Consider the following 20,446-nt stretch of genomic DNA (forward strand, 5'->3'; position numbering starts at 1 on the left):
ACTTCACTAGGTGCAGTAAAAAAATTTTTATTCTATACACAGGTGGTGTATCTTGCAACACAGATAGGCTACTCCACTGACTAACACACTCTGCAATAGGCCAAAAAGGATTAGCTTTGCTAGATTCAGCCAAATGCTGTGAAAAAAACTTGCACAGCACTGGCACAGACCTGCCTGGCAAAAACTGATAGGAACTGATGTAACTTAGTCCTGAAAATGACTGCAATTACAATTAGTCTTTACTCCCACAACCTATCTATTTAAGAGCACAGACCTGCCTGATAAAAGTCGTAGGAAATGCTGTAACCTAGTCCTTAAAAGGACTGCAATCACAACTATTCCCTACTCCCAAGCTATCTGTAGATTTGTGCGAAAATTGGCTTGAAATTAACAAGGTATAGCGCACACAGCAACAGCGGTGCCGTCTAACACGCAGCTGCAGCAGTGAGAAAATGGTGGCGACGGGGAAAATGGCTGGGTCTTATAGGGCAAGGACATGTGACATACACTGTCAATGACACATGCCCTTGCTTGTGTGAAAAAAAGCAGTTCGCTCCATGAGTGCGCTGCTGATAGGCTGACAGATTGCACCTCCCCACTGTAAATGCGGGAAAGAGAAAAAAAAAATTGAAATCTTCATTATTCCTGCAGAGATCCATCCCCTGCCCCTCCCCCCGCCCCACTGTACACTCAAACTGCGTATTAACATTAATTTTCATCATTACTGAGAAAAAATCCAGTTATGATTTTGGTGCACGAACAGTTATCGAACATAACCTCGAACAGCCGAATTTTTTTCAAATCGTTCGTGTTCGCCGAACGGCTCGAACACCGCCCAAAACAGCTCGAATTTGAGATTGGCGAACAGTTCGAGTCGAACAACGCTCATCTCTAGTCTTTTTATTACACTGCAACCTCCACCACTCTTTCAAGGCTCATTGATATTGTCTTTTTAATCCACTGAGACTTCCACCACTCTTCGAAGGGGCATTTAAACCGTCTTGTTAAGCTATTGTGACCTCCACATCTCTTCCACGGGGCATTAATATTGTCTTTTTATTTAACTGTAAACTCCACCACTGTTCAAAGGGGCATTGATATTGTCTTTTTATTCCACTGTAACCTCCATCACTCTTCCAAGGGGCATTGATATTGTCTTTTTATTCCACTGTAACCTCCATCACTCTTCCAAGGGGCATTGATATTGTCTTTTTATTCCACTGCGACCTCCACCACTCTTCCAAGGGGCATTGATATTGTCTTTTTATTCCACTGCGACCTCCACCACTCTTCCAAAGGGCATTCATATTGTCTTTTTAATCCACTGCGACCTCCACCACTCTTCCAAGGGGCATTAAAACTGTCTTGCTAAGCTACTGTCAACTCCACGTCCCATCCAAAGGGCATTAAAACAGTCAATTTAAACCACTGTGAACTCCACAGCTCTTGCAAGGGGCATTGATATTGTCTTTTTATTCCAATGTAACCTCCAGCACTCTTCCAAGGGGCATTGATATTTTCTTTTTATTCCACTGCAACTTGCACCTATCTTCCAATGGGCATTAAAACCGTCTTGTTAAGCTACTGTGACCTCAACGTCTCTTTCACGGGGCATTGATATTGTCTTTTTATTCCAATGTAAACTCCACCACTCTTCCAAGGGGCATTGATATCGTCTTTTTATTCCACAGCCACCTCCACCACTCTTCCAAGGGGCATTGATATTGTATTTTTAATCCACTGCGACCTCCACCACTTGTCCAAAGGGCATTAAAAACGTCTTTTAAGCTACTGTGTCCTCCACGTCACTTCCAATGGGCATTAAAACCGTCTGGTTTAACTACTCTTAACTCGACTGCTCTTCCAAGGGGCATTGATATTGACTTTTTAATCCACTGTTACCTCCACCACTCTTCCAAGGGGCATTGATATTGCTTTTCTATTGCACTGCGACCTCCACTACTCTTCCAAGGGGCATTGATATTGTCTTTTTATTCCACTGCGACCTCCACCACTCTTCTAAGGGGCATTTATATTTTCTTTTTTATCAACTGCGACCTCCACCACTCTTCCAAGGGCCATTAAAACCATGTTGTTAAGCTACGTTGACCTCCACGTCAATTCCACGGGGCATTAAAACAGTCAATTTAAACCACTCTGAACTCCACAGCTCTTCCAAGGGGCATTGGTATTGTCTTTTTATTCCACTTTAACCTCCACCACTCTTCCAAGGGGCATTAAAACAGTCTTGTTATGCTGCTGTAACCTCCATGTCTATACCACGGGGCATTGATATTGTATTTTTATTCCACTGTAACCTCCACCACTCTTCCAAGGGGCATTGATTTTGTCTTTTTAATCCACTGCGACCTCCATCACTCTTCCAAGAAGCATTAAAACCGTTTTGTTTACTACTGTGACCTCCACGTCTATTCCACGGTGCGTTAAAACCTTCTGGTTAAACCACTGTGAACTCCACAGCTCTTCCAATGCGCATTGATATTGTCTTTTTATTCCTCTGTAAACTCCACCACTCTTCCAAGGGGCATTGATATTGTCTTTTTATTTTACTGCGACCTCCACCACTCTTCCAAGGGGTATTAATATTGTCTTTTTATACCACTGCGACCTCCATCACTCTTTCAAGCGTCATTGATATTGTCTTTTTATTCCACTGTAAACTCCACCACTCTTCCAAGGGGCATTGATATTGTCTTTTTTTTCCACTGCAACCTCCGCATCTCTTCCAAGGGGAATTGATATTGTCTTTTTATTCCACTGCGACCTCCACCACTCTTCTAAGGGGCATTGATATTGTCTTTTTAATCCACTGCGACCTCCACCACTCTTCCAAGGGGCATTAAAACAGTCTTGATAAGCTACTGTGACCTCCACGTCTCTTCCAAGGGGCATTAAACCGTCTGGTTAAATCATTCTGTACCCCACAGCTCTTCCAAGAGGCATTAATATTGTCTTTTTATTCGACTGTAACCTCCACCACTCTTCCAAGGGGCATTGATATTGTCTCTGTTTTTCACTGTGACCTCCAACACTCTTCCAAGGGGCATTGATATTGTCTTTTCATTCCACTGCGACCTCCACGTCTCTTCCACAGGGCATTGTTATTGTCTTCTTATTCCACTGCGACCTCCACCACTCTGCCAAGGGGCATTAAAATCGTCTTGTTTAGCTGCTGTGACCTCCACGTATTTTCCACAGGGCATTGTTATTGTCTTTTTATTCCACTGCGACCTCCACCACTCTGCCAAGGGGCATTAAAACAGTCTTGTTAACCTACTGTGACCTCCACGTCTCTTTCACAGGGCATTGTTATTGTCTTTTTATTCCACTGTGACCTCCACCACTCTTCCAAGGGGCATTGATATTGTCTTTTTATTCCACTGCGATCTCCACCACTCTTCCAAGGTCATTAAAACCGTCTTGTTAAGCTACTGTGACCTCCAAGTCTCTTCCAAGGGGCATTAAAACCATCTGGTTAAACCGCTCTGAGCTCCACAGCACTTCCAATGTCTTTTTATTCCATTGTAACCTTCTGCACTCTTCCAAGTGCATTGATATTGTCTTTTTATTCCTCTGCGACGTCCACGACTCTTCCAAGTGGCACTAGAACCGTCTTGTTAAGCTACTGTGACCTCCAAGTTTCTTGCACAGGGCATTGATATTGTCTTTTTATTCCACTGTAACCTCCACCACTCTTCCAAGGGGCATTGATATTGTCTTTTATTCCACTGTAACCTCCACCACTGTTCTAAGGGGCATTAAAACCGACTTGTTAAGCTACTGTGACCACCACGTCTCTTCCACAGGGCATTGTTATTGTCTTTTTATTCCACTGCGACCTCCACCACTATGCCGAGGGGCATTAAAACCGTCTTGTTAAGCTACTGTGATGTCCACATCTCTTCCACGGGGCATTGATATTGTCTTTTTATTCCACTGTAACCTCCACCACTCTTCCAAGGGGCATTGATATTGTCTTTTTATTCCACTGTAACCTCCACCACTCTTCCAAGGGGCATTGATATTGTCTTTTTATTCCACTGCGACCTCCACCACTCTTCCAAGGTTCATTGATATTGTCTTTTTAATCCACTGCGACCTCCACCACTCTTCCAAGGGGCATTAAAACCGTCTTGTTAAGCTACTGTGACCTCCACGTCTTTTCCAAGGTGCACTAAAACCGTTTGGTTAAACCACTCTGTACTCCACAGCTCTTCCAAGGGGCATTGATATTGTCTTTTTACTTCACTGTAACTTTCACCACTCTTTCAAGGCGCATTGATATTGTATTTTTATTCCACTGTGACCTCCACCACTCTTCCAAGAGGCATTAAAACCGTCTTGTTAAGCTACTGTGACCTCCAAGTCTCTTCCAAGGGACATTAAAACCGTCTGGTTAAACCGCTCTGAGATACACAGCACTTCCAAGGGGCATTGACAATGTCTTTTTATTCCATTGTAACCTTCTGCACTCTTCCAAGTGCATTGATATTGTCCTTTTATTCCTCTGCAACGTCCACGACTCTTCCAAGGGGCATTAAAACCATCTTGTTAAGCTACTGTGACCTCCAAGTTTCTTACACAGGGCATTGATATTGTCTTTTTATTCCACTGTAACCTCCACCACTCTTCCAAGGGGCATTGATATTGTCTTTTTAATCCACTGCGACCTCCCTCACTCTTCCAAGAAGCATTGAAACCATCTTGTTAAGCTACTGTGACCTCCACGTCTCTTCCACAGGGCATTGTTATTCTCTTTTTATTCCACTGCGACCTCCACCACTCTGCCAAGCGGCATTAAAACCGTCTTGTTAAGCTACTGTGATGTCCACGTCTCTTCCACGGGGCATTGATATTGTCTTTTTATTCCACTGTAACCTGCACCACTCTTTCAAGAGGCATTGATATTGTCTTTTTATTCCACTGCGACCTCCACCACTCTTCCAAGGTTCATTGATATTGTCTTTTTAATCCTCTGCGACCTCCACCACTCTTCCAAGGGGCATTAAAACCGACTTGTTAAGCTACTGTGACCTCCAGGTCTCTTCCAAGGGGCACTAAAACCGTTTGGTTAAACCACTCTGTACTCCACAGCTCTTCCAAGGGGCATTGATATTGTCTTTTTATTTCACTGTAACTTCCACCAGTCCTTCAAGGGGCATTGATATTGTATTTTTATTCCACTGTGACCTCCACCACTCTTCCAAGGGGCATTAAAACCGTCTTGTTAAGCTACTGTGACCTCCAAGTCTCTTCCAAGGGGCATTAAAACCGTCTGGTTAAACCGCTCTGAGCTCCACAGCTCTTCCAAGGGGCATTGACAATGTCTTTTTATTCCATTGTAACCTTCTGCACTCTTCCAAGTGCATTGATATTGTCTTTTTACTCCTCTGCGACGTCCACGACTCTTCCAAGGGGCATTAAAACCGTCTTGTTAAGCTACTGTGACCTCCAAGTTTCTTACACAGGGCATTGATATTGTGTTTTTATTCCACTGTAACCTCCACCACTCTTCCAAGGGGCATTGATATTGTCTTTTTAATCCACTGCGACCTCCATCACTCTTCCAAGAAGCATTGAAACCGTCTTGTTAAGCTACTGTGACCTCCACGTCTATTCCACGGTGCATTAAAACTTTCTGGTTAAACCACTGTGAACTCTTCAGCTCTTCCAAGGGGCATTGATGTTGTACTTTTATTCCACTCTAACCTCCACCACTCTTCCAAGGGGCATTGATATTGTCTCTTTAGTTTACTGCGTCCTCCACCACTCTTCCAAGGGGCATTAATATTGTCTTTTTGTTCCACTGTGACCTCCACGTCTCTTCCAAGGGGCATTGATATTGTCTTTTTATTTAATTGGAACCTCCACCACTCTTCCAAGGGGCATTGATATTGTTTTTTTATTCCACTGTAACCTTCACCACTCTTCCAAGGGACATTGATATTATATTTTTATTCCACTGTAACCTCCACCACTCTTCCAAGGGGCATTGATATTGTCTTTTTATTCCACTGTAACCTCCACCACTCTTCCAAGGGGCATTGATATTGTCTTTTTAATCCACTGTGACCTCTACCACTCCTCCAAGCGGCTTTAAAAGAGTCTTGATAAGCTTCTGTGACCTTCACGTCTCTTCCAAGGGGCATTAAAAGCGCATGGTTAAACCACTCTGTACTCCACAGCTCTTCCAAGAGGCATTGATATTGTCTTTTTATTCAACTGTAACCTCCACCACTCTTCCAAGGGGCATTGATATAGTCCTTTTTTTTCCACTGCGACCTAGACCACTCTTCCAAGGGGATTTGATAGTCTTTTTAATCCACTGCGACCTCCACCACTCTTCCAAGGTTCATTAAAACCGTCTTGTTAAGCTACTGTGACCTCTACGTCCCTTCCACGGGGCATTGATATTGTCTTTTTATTCCACTGCGACCTCCACCACTCTTCCAAGGTGCATTGATATTGTCTTTTTAATCCACTGCGAACTCCACCACTGTTCCAAGGGACATTGATATTGTCTTTTTATTCCGCTGCGACCTTCTCCCCTCTTCCAAGGAACATTGATATTGTCTTTTTTTTCCACTTCAACCTCCACCACTCTTCTAAGGGGCATTGATATTTTCTTTTTATTCCACTTCGACCTCCACCACTCTTCCAAGGGGCATTGATAATGTCTTTTTAATCCACTGCGACCTCCACCACTCTCCCAAGGGGCATTAAAACCGTCTTGTTAAGCTACTGTGAACTCCACGTCTCTTACAAGGGGCATTAAAACCGTCAATTTAAACCACTCTGAACTCCACAGCTATTGCAAAAGGCATTGATATTGTCTTTTTATTCTATTGTAACCTCCACCACTCTTCCAAGGGGCATTGATTTTGTCTTTTTAATCCACTGCGACCTCCATATCTCTTCCAAGAAACATTAAAACCGTCTTGTTTAGCTACTGTGACCTCCACGTCTATTCCACGGTGCCTTAAAACCTTTAGGTTAAAGCACTGTGAACGCCACAGCTCTTCCAAGGGGCATTGATATTGTCTTTTTATTCCACTGTGACATCCACCACTCTTCCAAGGGGCATTTATATTGTCTTTTTATTTTACTGCGACCTCCACCACTCATCCAAGGGGCATTAATATTGTCTTTTTATTCCACTGCGACCTCCACCACTCTTCCAAGGGTCATTGATATTGTCTTTTTATTCCACTGAAACCTCCACCACTCTTCAAAGGGGCATTGATATTGTCTTTTTATTCCGCTGCGACCTCCACCTCTCTTCCAAGGGGCATTAAAACCATCTTGTTAAGCTACTGTGACCTCCAAGTCTCTTTCACGAGGCATTGATATTGTCTTTTTATTCCACTGCGACCTCCACAACTCTTCCAAGTGGAATTGATATTGTCTTATTATTCCACTGCGACCTCCACCACTCTTCTAAGGGGCATTGATATTGTCTTTTTAATCCACTGCGACCTCCATCACTCTTCCAAGGGGCATTAAAACAGTTTTGATAAGCTACTGTGACCTCCACATCTCTTCCAAGGGGCATTAAAACAGTCTGGTTAAAACACTCTGAACACCACAGCTCTTCCAAGAGGCATTGATATTGTCTTTTTATTCCACTGTAACCTCCACCACTCTTCCAAGGGGCATTGATTTTGTCTTTTTAATCCACTGCGATCTCCATCACTCTTCCAAGAATCATTAAAACCGTCTTGTTTAGCTACTGTGACCTCCACGTCTATTCCATGGTGCTTTAAAACCTTCTGGTTAAACCACTGTGAACTCCTCAGCTCTTCCAAGGGGCATGGATATTGTCTTTTTATTCCACTGTAACCTCCACCACTCATCCTAGGGGCATTGATATTGTATTTTATTTTGCTGCGACCTCCACCACTCTTCCAAGGGTCATTGATATTGTCTTTTTATTCCACTGTAACCTCCACTACTCTTCCAAGGGGCATTGATAATGTCTTTTTAATCCACTGCGACCTCCATTACTCTTCCAAGAATCATTAAAACCGTCTTGTTTAGCTGCTGTGACCTTCCCGTCTATTCCACGGTGCCTTAAAACCTTCTGGTTAAACCACTGTGAACTCCTCAGCTCTTCCAATGGGCATGGATATTGTCTTTTTATTCCACTGTAACCTCCACTACTCTTCCAAGGGGCATTGATATTGTCTTTTTATTCCACTGCGACCTCCACCTCTCTGCCAAGGGGCATTAAAATCATCTTGTTAAGGTACTGTGACCTCCAAGTCTCTTCCACGCGGCATTGATATTGTCTTTTTATTCTATTGCGACCTTCACATCTCTTCCAAGGGGAATTGATATTGTCTTTTTATTCCACTGCGACCTCCACCACTCTACTAAGGGGCATTGATATTGTCTTTTTAATCCACTGTGACCTCCACGTCTCTTCCAAGGGGCATTAAACCGTCTTGTTAAACCACTCTGTACTCCACAGCTCTTAAAAGAGGCATTGATATTGTCTTTTTATTCGACTGTAACCTCCACCACTCTTCCAAGGGGCATTGATATTGTCTCTGTTTTCCACTGCGAACTCCACCACTCTCCCAATGGGCATTAAAACCGTCTTGTTATGCTACTGTGACCTCCACTTCCCTTCCACGGGGCATTGATATTGTCTTTTTATTCCATTGCGACCTCCACCACTCTTCCAAGGGGCATTACAACCGTCTTCTTAAGCTGCTGTGACCTCCAAATCTCTTCCAAGGGGTATTAAAACCATCTGGTTAAACCGCTCTGAGATCCACAGCTCTTCCAAGGAGCATTGACTATGTCTTTTTATTCCATTGTAACCTTCTGCACTCTTCCAAGTGCATTGATATTGTCTTTTTATTCCTCTGCGATGTCCACAACTTTCCAAGGGGCATTAAAACCGTCTTGTTAAGCTCCTGTGACCTCCAAGTTTCTTACACAGGGCATTGATATTGTCTTTTTATTCCACTGTAACCTCCACCACTCTTCCAAGGGGCATTGATATTGTCTTTTTATTCCACTGTAACCTCCACCAATATTCCAAGGGCATTGATATTGTCTTTTTATTCCACTGCAACCTCCACCACTCTTCTAAGGGGCAATGATATTGTCTTTTAAATCCACAACGATCTCCACCACTCTTCCAAGGGGCATTAAAACAGTCTTGATAAGCTACTGTGACCTCCACGTCTCTTCCAAGGGGCATTAAACCGTCTGGTTAAACCACTCTGTACTCCACAGCTCTTCCAAGAGGCACTGATATTGTCTTTTTATTCCACTGCGACCTCCACCACTCTGCCAAGGGGCATTAAAACCGTCTTGTTTAGCTACTGTGACCTCCACGTCTTTTCCACAGGGCATTGTTTTTGTCTTTTTATTCCACTGCTACCTCCACCACTCTGCCAAGGGGCATTAAAACAGTCTTGTTAACCTACTGTGACCTACTCGTCTCTTTCACAGGGCATTGTTATTGTCTTTTTATTCCACTGCGACCTCCACCCCTCTTCCAAGGAACATTGATATTGTCTTTTTTCTCCACTGTAACCTCCACCACTCTTCTAAGGGGCATTGATATTGTCTTTTTATTCCACTGCGACCTCCACCACCCTTCCAAGGTTCATTGATATTTTCTTTTTAATCCACTGTGACCTCCACGTCTCTTCCATGGGGCACTAAAACCATTTGGTTAAACCACTCTGTACTCCACAGTTCTTCCAAGGGGCATTGATTTTTTCTTTTTATTTCACTGTAACTTCCACCAATCTTTCAAGGGGCATTGATATTGTATTTTTATTCCACTGTGACCTCCACCACTCTTCCATGGGGCATTAAAACAGTCTTGTTAAGCTACTGTGACCTCCAAGTCTCTTCCAAGGGCATTAAAACCGTCTGCTTAAACCGCTCTGAGCTCCACAGCTCTTCCAAGGGGCATTGACAATGTCTTTTTATTCCATTGTAACCTTCTGCACTCTTCCAAGTGCATTGATATTGTCTTTATATTCCTCTGCGACGTCCACGACTCTTCCAAGGGGCATTAAAAACGTCTTGTTAAGCTACTGTGACCTCCAAGTTTCTTACACAGGGCATTGATATTGTCTTTTTATTCCACTGTAACCTCCACCACTCTTCCAAGGGGCATTGATATTGTCCTTTATTCCACTGTAACCTCCACCACTGTTCTAAGGGGCATTGTTATTGTCTTTTTATTCCACTGCGACCTCCACCACTCTGCCGAGGGCACTAAAACGGTCTTCTTAAGCTACTGTGATGTCCACATCTCTTCCACGGGGCATTGATATTGTCTTTTTATTCCACTGCGACCTTCACCCCTCTTCCAAGGAACATTGATATTGTCTTTTTTTTCCACTGTAACCTCCACCACTCTTCTAAGGGGCATTGATATTTTCTTTTTATTCCACTGCGACCTCCACCACTCTTCCAAGGGGCATTGATAATGTCTTTTTAATCCACTGCGACCTCCACCACTCTTCCAAGGGGCATTAAACCCGTCTTGTTAAGCTACTGTGACCTTCACGTCTCTTCCAAGGGGCATTAAAACCGTCAATTTAAACCACTCTGAACTCCACAGCTTCTGCAAAAGGCATTGATATTGTCTTTTTATTCTATTTTAACCTCCACCACTCTTCCAAGGGGCATTGATTTTGTCTTTTTAATCCACTGCGACCTCCATCTCTCTTCCAAGAAACATTAAAACCGTCTTGTTTAGCTACTGTGACCTCCACGTTTTTTCCACGGTGCCTTAAAACCTTGTGGTTAAACCACTGTGAACTCCACAGCTCTTCCAAGGGGCATTTATATTGTCTTTTTATTTTACTGCGACCTCCACCACTCTTCCAAGGGGCATTAATATTGTCTTTTTATTCCACTGCGACCTCCACCACTCTTCCAAGGGTCATTGATATTGTCTTTTATTCCACTGTAACCTCCACCACTCTTTCAAGGGGCATTGATATTGTCTTTTTATTCCGCTGCGACCTCCACCTCTCTTCCAAGGGGCATTAAAACCATCTTGTTAAGCTACTGTGACCTCCAAGTCTCTTTCACGAGGCATTGATATTGTCTTTTTATTCCACTGCGACCTCCACAACTCTTCCAAGTGGAATTGATATTGTCTTATTATTCCACTGCGACCTCCACCACTCTTCTAAGGGGCATTGATGTTGTCTTTTTAATGCACTGCGACCTCCATCACTCTTCCAAGGGGCATTAAAACAGTTTTGATAAGCTACTGTGACCTCCACATCTCTTCCAAGGGGCATTAAAACAGTCTGGTTAAAACACTCTGAACTCCACAGCTCTTCCAAAAGGCATTGATATTGTCTTTTTATTCCACTGTAACCTCCACCACTCTTCCAAGGGGCATTGATTTTGTCTTTTTAATCCAATGCGACCTCCATCACTCTTCCAAGAATCATTAAAACCGTCTTGTTTAGCTATTGTGACCTCCACGTCTATTCCATGGTGCCTTAAAACCTTCTGGTTAAACCACTGTGAACTCCTCAGCTCTTCTAAGGGGCATGGATATTGTCTTTTTATTCCACTGTAACCTCCACCACTCATCCTAGGGGCATTGATATTGTATTTTATTTTACTGCGACCTCCACCACTCTTCCAAGGGGTATTAATATTGTCTTTTTATTCCACTGCGACCTCCACCACTCTTCCAAGGGTCACTGATATTGTCTTTTTATTCCACTGTAACCTCCACTACTCTTCCAAGGGGCATTGATATTGTCTTTTTATTCCACTGTAACCTCCACCACTCTTCAAAGGGGCATTGATTTTGTCTTTTTAATCCACTGCGACCTCCATCACTCTTCCAAGAATCATTAAAACCGTCTTGTTTAGCTGCTGTGACCTTCAAGTCTATTCCACGGTGCCTTAAAACCTTCTGGTTAAACCACTGTGAACTCCTCAGCTCTTCCAATGGGCATGGATATTGTCTTTTTATTCCACTGTAACCTCCACCACTCATCCTAGGGGCATTGATATTGTCTTTTTAATTTACTGCGACCTCCACCACTCTTCCAAGGGGCATTAAGATTGTCTTTTTATTCCACTGCGACCTCCACCACTCTTCCAAGGGTCATTGATATTGTCTTTTTATTCCACTGTAACCTCCACTACTCTGCCAAGAGGCATTAAAACCATATTGTTAAGGTACTGTGACCTCCAAGTCTCTTCCACGAGGCATTGATATTGTCTTTTTATTCCATTGCGACCTCCACATCTTTTCCAAGGGGAATTTATATTGTCTTTTTATTCCACTGCGACCTCCACCACTCTACAAAGGGGCATTGATATTGCCTTTTTAATCCACTGTGACCTCCACGTCTCTTCCAAGGGGCATTAAACCAACTTGTTAAACCACTCTGTACTCCACAGCTCTTCCAAGAGGCATTGATATTGTCTTTTTATTCGACTGTAACCTCCACCACTCTTCCAAGGGGCATTGATATTGTCTCTGTTTTCCACTGCGAACTCCACTACTCTTCCAATGGGCATTAAAACCGTCTTGTTATGCTACTGTGACCTCCACTTCCCTGCCACGGGGCATTGATATTGTCTTTTTATTCCACTGCGACCTCCACCACTCTTCCAAGGGGCATTAAAACCGTCTTCTTAAGCTGCTGTGACCTCCAAGTCTCTTCCAAGGGGCATTAAAACCATCTGGTTAAACCGCTTTGAGCTCCACAGCTCTTCCAAGGAGCATTGACTATGTGTTTTTATTCCATTGTAACCTTCTGCACTCTTCCAAGTGCATTGATATTGTCTTTTTATTCCTCTGCGATGTCCACAACTCTTCCAAGGGGCATTAAAACCGTCTTGTTAAGCTACTGTCACCTCCAAGTTTCTTACACAGGGCATTGATATTGTCTTTTTATTCCACTGTAACCTTCACCACTCTTCCAAGGGGCATTGATATTGTCTTTTTATTCCACTGTAACCTCCACCAATATTCCAAGGGGCATTGATATTGTCTTTTTATTCCACTGCGACCTCCACCACTCTTCTAAGGGGCATTGATATTGTCTTTTAAATCCACAACGATCTCCACTACTCTTCCAAGGGGCATTAAAACAGTCTTAATAAGTTACTGTGACCTCCACGTCTCTTCCAAGGGGCATGAAACCGTCTGTTTAAACCACTCTGTACTCCACAGCTCTTCCAAGAGGCACTGATATTGTCTTTTTATTCCACTTCGACCTCCACCACTCTGCCAAGGGGCATTAAAACCGTCTTGTTTAGCTACTGTGACCTCCACGTCTTTTCCACAGGGCATTGTTTTTGTCTTTTTATTCCACTGCGACCTCCACCACTCTTCCAAGGGGCATTGATATTGTCTTTTTATTCCACTGCAACCTCCACCACCCTTCCAAGGTTCATTGATATTTTCTTTTTAATCCACTGCGACCTCCACCACTCTTCCAAGTGGCATTAAAATTGTCTTGTTAAGCTACTGTGACCTCCACGTCTCTTCCAAGGGGCACTAAAACCATTTGGTTAAACCACTCTGTACTCCACAGTTCTTCCAAGGGGCATTGATTTTTTCTTTTTATTTCACTGTAACTTCCAGCACTCTTTCAAGGGGAATTGATATTGTATTTTTATTCCACTGTGACCTCCACCACTCTTCCATGGGGCATTAAAACCGTCTTGTTAAGCTACTGTGACCTCCAAGTCTCTTCCAAGGGGCATTAAAACCGTCTTGTTAAGATACTGTGACCTACAAGTTTCTTACACAGGGCATTGATATTGTCTTTTTATTCCACTGTAACCTCCACCACTCTTCCAAGGGGCATTAATATTGTCCTTTATTCCACTGTAACCTCCACCACTTTTCTAAGGGGCATTAAAACCATCTTGTTAAGCTACTGTGACCTCCAAGTCTCTTCCACAGGGCATTGTTATTGTCTTTTTATTCCACTGCGACCTCCACCACTCTGCCGAGGGCATTAAAACGGTCTTCTTAAGCTACTGTGATTTCCACATCTCTTCCACGGGGCATTGATATTGTCTTTTTATTCCGCTGTAACCTCCACCACTCTTCCAAGGGGCATTGATATTGTCATTTTATTCCACTGTAACCTCCACCACTAATCCAAGGGGCATTGATATTGTCTTTTTATTCCACTGCGACCTCCACCACTCTTCCAAGGTTCATTGATATTGTCTTTTTAATCCACTGCGACCTCCACCACTCTTCCAAGGGGCATTAAAACCGTCTTGTTAAGCTACTGTGACCTCCACGTCTCTTCCAAGGGGCACTAAAACCGTTTGGTTAAACCACTCTGTACTCCACAGCTCTTCCAAGGGGCATTGATATTGTCTTTTTATTTCACTGTAACTACCACCACTCTTTCAAGGGGCATTGATATTGTATTTTTATTCCACTGTGACCTCCACCACTCTTCCAAGGGGCATTAAAACCGTCTTGTTAAGCTACTGTGACCTCCAAGTCTCTTCCAAGGGGCATTAAAACCGTCTGGTTAAACCGCTCTGAGCTCCACAGCACTTCCAAGGGGCATTGACAATGTCTTTTTATTCCATTGTAACCTTCTGCACTCTTCCAAGTGCATTGATATTGTCTCTTTATTCCACTGCGATGTCCACGACTCTTCCAAGGGGCATTAAAACCGTCTTGTTAAGCTACTGTGACCTCCAAGTTTCTTACACAGGGCCCTGATATTGTATTTTTATTCCACTGTAACCTCCACCACTCTTGCAAGGGGCATTGATATTGTCTTTTTAATCCACTGCGACCTCCCTCACTCTTCCAAGAAGCATTGAAACCGTCTTGTTAAGCTACTGTGACCTCCACATCTCTTCCACAGGGCATTGTTATTGTCTTTTTATTCCACTGTAACCTCCACCACTCTTCCAAGAGGCATTGATATTGTCTTTTTATTCCACTGCGACCTCCACCACTCTTCCAAGGTTCATTGATATTGTCTTTTTAATCCACTGCGACCTCCACCACTCTTCCAAATGGCATTAAAACCGTCTTGTTAAGCTACTGTGACCTCCACGTCTATTCCACGGTGCATTAAAACTTTCTGGTTAAACCACTGTGAACTCCACAGCTCTTCCAAGGGGCATTGATATTGTCTTTTTATTCCACTCTAACCTCCACCACACTTCCAAGGGTCATTGATATTGTCTCTTTATTTTGCTGTGACCTCCACCACTTTTCCAAGGGGCATTAATGTTGTCTTTTTGTTCGACTGTGACCTCCACGACTCTTCCAAGGGGCATTAAAACCGTCTTGTTAAGCTACTGTGACCTCTAAGTTTCTTACACAGGGCATTGATATTGTCTTTTTATTCCACTGTAACCTCCACCACTCTTCCAAGGGGCATTAATATTGTCCTTTATTTCACTGTAACCTCCAACACTGTTCTAAGGGGCATTAAAACCGTCTTGTTAAGCTACTGTGACCTCCAAGTCTTTTCCACAGGTCATTGTTATTGTCTTTATATTCCACTGCGACCTCCACCACTCTGCCGAGGGCATTAAAACGGTCTTCTTAAGCTACTGTGATGTCCACATCTCTTCCACGGGGCATTGATATTGTCTTTTTATTCCACTGTAACCTCCACCACTCTTCCAAGGGGCATTGATATTGTCTTTTTATTCCACTGTAACCTCCACCACTAATCCAAGGGGCATTGATATTGTCTTTTTATTCCACTGCGACCTCCACCACTCTTCCAAGGTTCATTGATATTGTCTTTTTAATCCACTGCGACCTCCACCACTCTTCCAAGGGGCATTAAAACCGTCTTGTTAAGCTACTGTGACCTCCACGTCTCTTCCAAGGGGCACTAAAACCGTTTGGTTAAACCACTCTGTACTCCACAGCTCTTCCAAGGGGCATTGATATTGTCTTTTTATTTCACTGTAACTACCACCACTCTTTCAAGGGCATTGATATTGTATTTTTATTCCACTGTGACCTCCACCACTCTTCCAAGGGGCATTAAAACCGTCTTGTTAAGCTACTGTGACCTCCAAGTCTCTTCCAAGGGGCATTAAAACCATCTGGTTAAACCGCTCTGAGCTCCACAGCACTTCCAAGGGGCATTGACAATGTCTTTTTATTCCATTGTAACCTTCTGCACTCTTCCAAGTGCATTGATATTGTCTTTTTATTCCTCTGCGACGTCCACGACTCTTCCAAGGGGCATTAAAACCGTCTTGTTAAGCTACTGTGACCTCCAAGTTTCTTACACAGGGCATTGATATTGTATTTTTATTCCACTGTAACCTCCACCACTCTTGCAAGGGGCATTGATATTGTCTTTTTAATCCACTGCGACCTCCCTCACTCTTCCAAGAAGCATTGAAACCGTCTTGTTAAGCTACTGTGACCTCCACATCTCTTCCACAGGGCATTGTTATTGTCTTTTTATTCCACTGTAACCTCCACCACTCTTCCAAGAGACATTGATATTGTCTTTTTATTCCACTGCGACCTCCACCACTCTTCCACGGTGCATTAAAACTTTCTGGTTAAACCACTGTGAACTCCACAGCTCTTCCAAGGGGCATTGATATTGTCTTTTTATTCCACTCTAACCTTCACCACACTTCCAAGGGGCATTGATATTGTCTCTTTATTTTGCTGCGACCTCCACCACTTTTCCAAGGGGCATTAATGTTGTCTTTTTGTTCGACTGTGACCTCCACGTCTCTTCCAAGGGGCATTGATATTGTCTTTTTATTTAATTGGAACCTCCACCACTCTTCCAAGGGGCATTGATATTGTCTTTTTATTCCACTGTAACCTCCACCATTCTTCCAAGGGACATTGATATTGTCTCTTTATTCCACTGTAACCTCCACCACTCTTCTAAGGGGCAATGATATTGTCTTTTTATTCCACTGTAACCTCCACCACTCTTGCAAGGGGCATTGATATTGTCTTTTTAATCCACTGCAACCTCTACCACTCCTCCAAGGGGCTTTTAAACAGTCTTGATAAGCTTCTGTGACCTTCACGTCTCTTCCAAGGGGCATTAAAAACGCATGGTTAAACCACTCTGAACTCCACAGCTGTTCCATGAGGCATTGATATTTTCTTTTTATTCCACTGCGACCTCCACCACTCTTCCAATGGGCATCGATAATGTCTTTTTAATCCACTGCGACCTCCACCACTCTTCCAAGGGGCATTAAAACCGTCTTGTTAAGCTACTGTGACCTCCACGTCTCTTCCAAGGGGCATTAAAACCGTCAATTTAAACCACTCTGAACTCCACAGCTCTTGCAAAAGGCATTGATATTGTCTTTTTATTCCACTGTAACCTCCACCACTCTTCCAAGGGGCATTTATATTGTCTTTTTATTTTACTGCGACCTCCACCACTCTTCGAAGGGTCATTGATATTGTCTTTTTATTCCACTGTAACCTCCACCACTCTTCCAAGGGGCATTGATTTTGTCTTTTTATTCCACTGCGACCTCCACCTCTCTTCCAAGGGGCATTAAAACCATCTTGTTAAGCTACTGTGACCTCCACGTCCCTTCCACGGGGCATTGATATAGTCTTTTTAATCCACTGCCACCTCCACCACTCCTCCAAGGGGAATTAAAACAGTATTGATAAGCTACTGTGACCTCCACTTCTCTTCCAAGGGGCATTAAAACCGTCTGGTTAATCCACTCTGATCTCCACAGCTCTTCCAAGAGCCATTGATATTGTCTTTTTATTCGACTGTAACCTCCACCACTCTTCCAAGGGGCATTAAAACCGTCTTGTTAAGCTACTGTGACTTCCACATCTCTTCCAAGGGGCATAAAAACCGTCAATTTAAACCACTCTGAACTCCACAGCTCTTGCAAGAGGCATTGATATTGTCTTTTTATTCCACTGTAACCTCCACCACTCTTCCAAGGGGCATTGATTTTGTCTTTTTAATCCACTGCAACCTCCATCACTCTTCCAAGAAGCATTAAAACCGTCTTGTTTAGCTAATGTGACATCCACGTCTATTCCACGGTGCCTTAAAACCTTCTGGTTAAACCACTGTGAACTCCAGAGCTCTTCCAAGGGGCATTAAAACCGCATCGATAAACCACTCTGAACTCCACACCTCTTCCAAGAGGCATTGATATTGTCTTTTTTTTCAACCTTAACCTCCACCACTCTTCCAAGGGGCATTGATATTGTCTTTTTTTTCCACTGCGTCCTCCACCACTCTTCCAAGGGGATTTGATAGTCTTTTTATTCCACTGCGACCTCCACCACTCTTCCAAGGGGCATTAAAACCGTCTTGTTAAGCTACTGTTACCTCCACGTCTCTCCCACAGTGCATTGATATTGTCTTTTTAATCCACTGCGACCTCCACCACTGTTCCAAGGGACATTGATAATGTCTTTTTATTGCTCTGCGACCTTCACCCCTCTTCCAAGGAACATTGATATTGTCTTATTTTTCCATTGTAACCTCCACCACTCTTCTAAGGGGCATTGATATTTTCTTTTTATTCCACTGCGACCTCCACCACTCTTCCAAGGGGCATCGATAATGTCTTTTTAATCCACTGCGACCGCCACCACTCTTCCAAGGGGCATTAAAACCGTCTTGTTAAGCTACTGTGAGCTCCACGTCTCTTCCAAGGGGCATTAAAACCGTCAATTTAAACCACTCTGAACTCCACAGCTCTTGCAAAAGGCATTGATATTGTCTTTTTATTCCACTGTAACCTCCACCACACTTCCAAGGGGCAATTATATTGTCTTTTTATTTTACTGCGACCTCCACCACTCTTCCAAGGGGCATTAATATTGTCTTTTTATTCCACTGCGACCTCCACCACTCTTCCAAGTGTCATTGATATTGTCTTTTTATTCCACTGTAACCTCCACCACTCTTCCAAGGGGCATTGATATTGTCTTTTTATTCCACTGTAACCTCCACCTCTCTTCCAAGGGGCATTAAAACCATCTTGTTAAGCTACTGTGACCTCCACCTCCCTTCCACGGGGCATTGATATAGTCTTTTTAATCCACTGCCACCTCCACCACTCTTCCAAGGGGCATTGATTTTGTCTTTCTAATCCACTGCGACCTCCATAACTCTTCCAATAAGCATTAAAACCGTCTTGTTTAGCTTCTGTGACCTCCACGTCTATTTCACGGTGCCTTAAAACCTTCTGGTTAAACCACTGTGAACTCCACAGCTCTTCCAAGGGGCATTGATATTGTTTTTTTATTCCACTGTAACCTCCACCACTCTTCCAAGGGGCATTGATGTTGTCTTTTTATTTTACTGCAACCTCCACCACTCTTCCAAGGGGCATTAATATTGTCTTTCTATTCCACTGCGACCTCCACCACTCTTCCAAGGGTCATTGATATTGTCTTTTTATTCCACTGTAACCTCCACCACTCTTCCAATGGGCATTAATATTGTCTTTTTATTAAACTGCGACCTCCACCTCTCTTCCAAGGGGCATTAAAACCATCTTGTTAAGCTACTGTGACCTCCAAGTCTCTTCCACGAGGCATTGATATTGTCTTTTTATTCCACTGCGACCTCCACATGTCTTCCAATGGGAATTGATATTGTCTTTTTATTCCACTGCGACCTCTACCACTCTTCCAAGGGGCATTAAAACAGTCTTGATAAGCTACTGTGACATCCACGTCTCTTCCAAGGGGCATTAAACCATCTGGTTAAACCACTCTGTACTCCACAGCTCTTCCAAGAGGCATTGATATTGTCTTTTTATTCGACTGTAACCTCCACCACTCTTCCAATGGGCATTGATATTGTCTCTGTTTTCCACTGCGACCTCCACCACTCTTCCAAGGGGCTTTGATCTTGTCTTTTTTATCCACTGCGACCTCCACCACACTTCCAATGGGCATTAAAACCGTCTTGTTATGCTACTGTGACCTCCACGTCCCTTACATGGGGCATTGATATTTTCTTTTTATTCCATTGCGACCTCCACCACTCTTCCAAGGGGCATTAAAACCGACTTGTTAAGCTACTGTGACCTCCAAGTCTCTTCAAAGGGGCATTAAAACCGTATGGTTAAACCGCTCTGAGCTCCACATCTCTTCCAAGGGGCATTGACAATGTTTTTTTATTCCATTGTTACCTTCTGCATTCTTCCAAGTGCATTGATATTGTCTTTTTATTCCTCTGCGACGTCCACGACTCTTCCAAGGGGCATTGAAACCGTCTTGTTAAGCTACTGTGACCTCCAAGTTTCTTACACAGGGCATTGATATTGTCTTTTTATTCCACTGTAACCTCCACCACTCTTCCAAGGGGCATTGATATTGTTTTTTTATTCCACTGTAACCTCCACCAATCTTCCAAGTGGCATTGATATTGTCTTTTTATTCCACTGCGACATCCACCACTCTTCTAAGTGGCATTGA

Source organism: Phyllobates terribilis, unplaced genomic scaffold (genome assembly GCF_046119375.1).
Source record: "Phyllobates terribilis strain yellow unplaced genomic scaffold, ASM4611937v1 Scaffold_10__3_contigs__length_209671492, whole genome shotgun sequence".
Classification (NCBI taxonomy): domain Eukaryota; kingdom Metazoa; phylum Chordata; class Amphibia; order Anura; family Dendrobatidae; genus Phyllobates; species Phyllobates terribilis.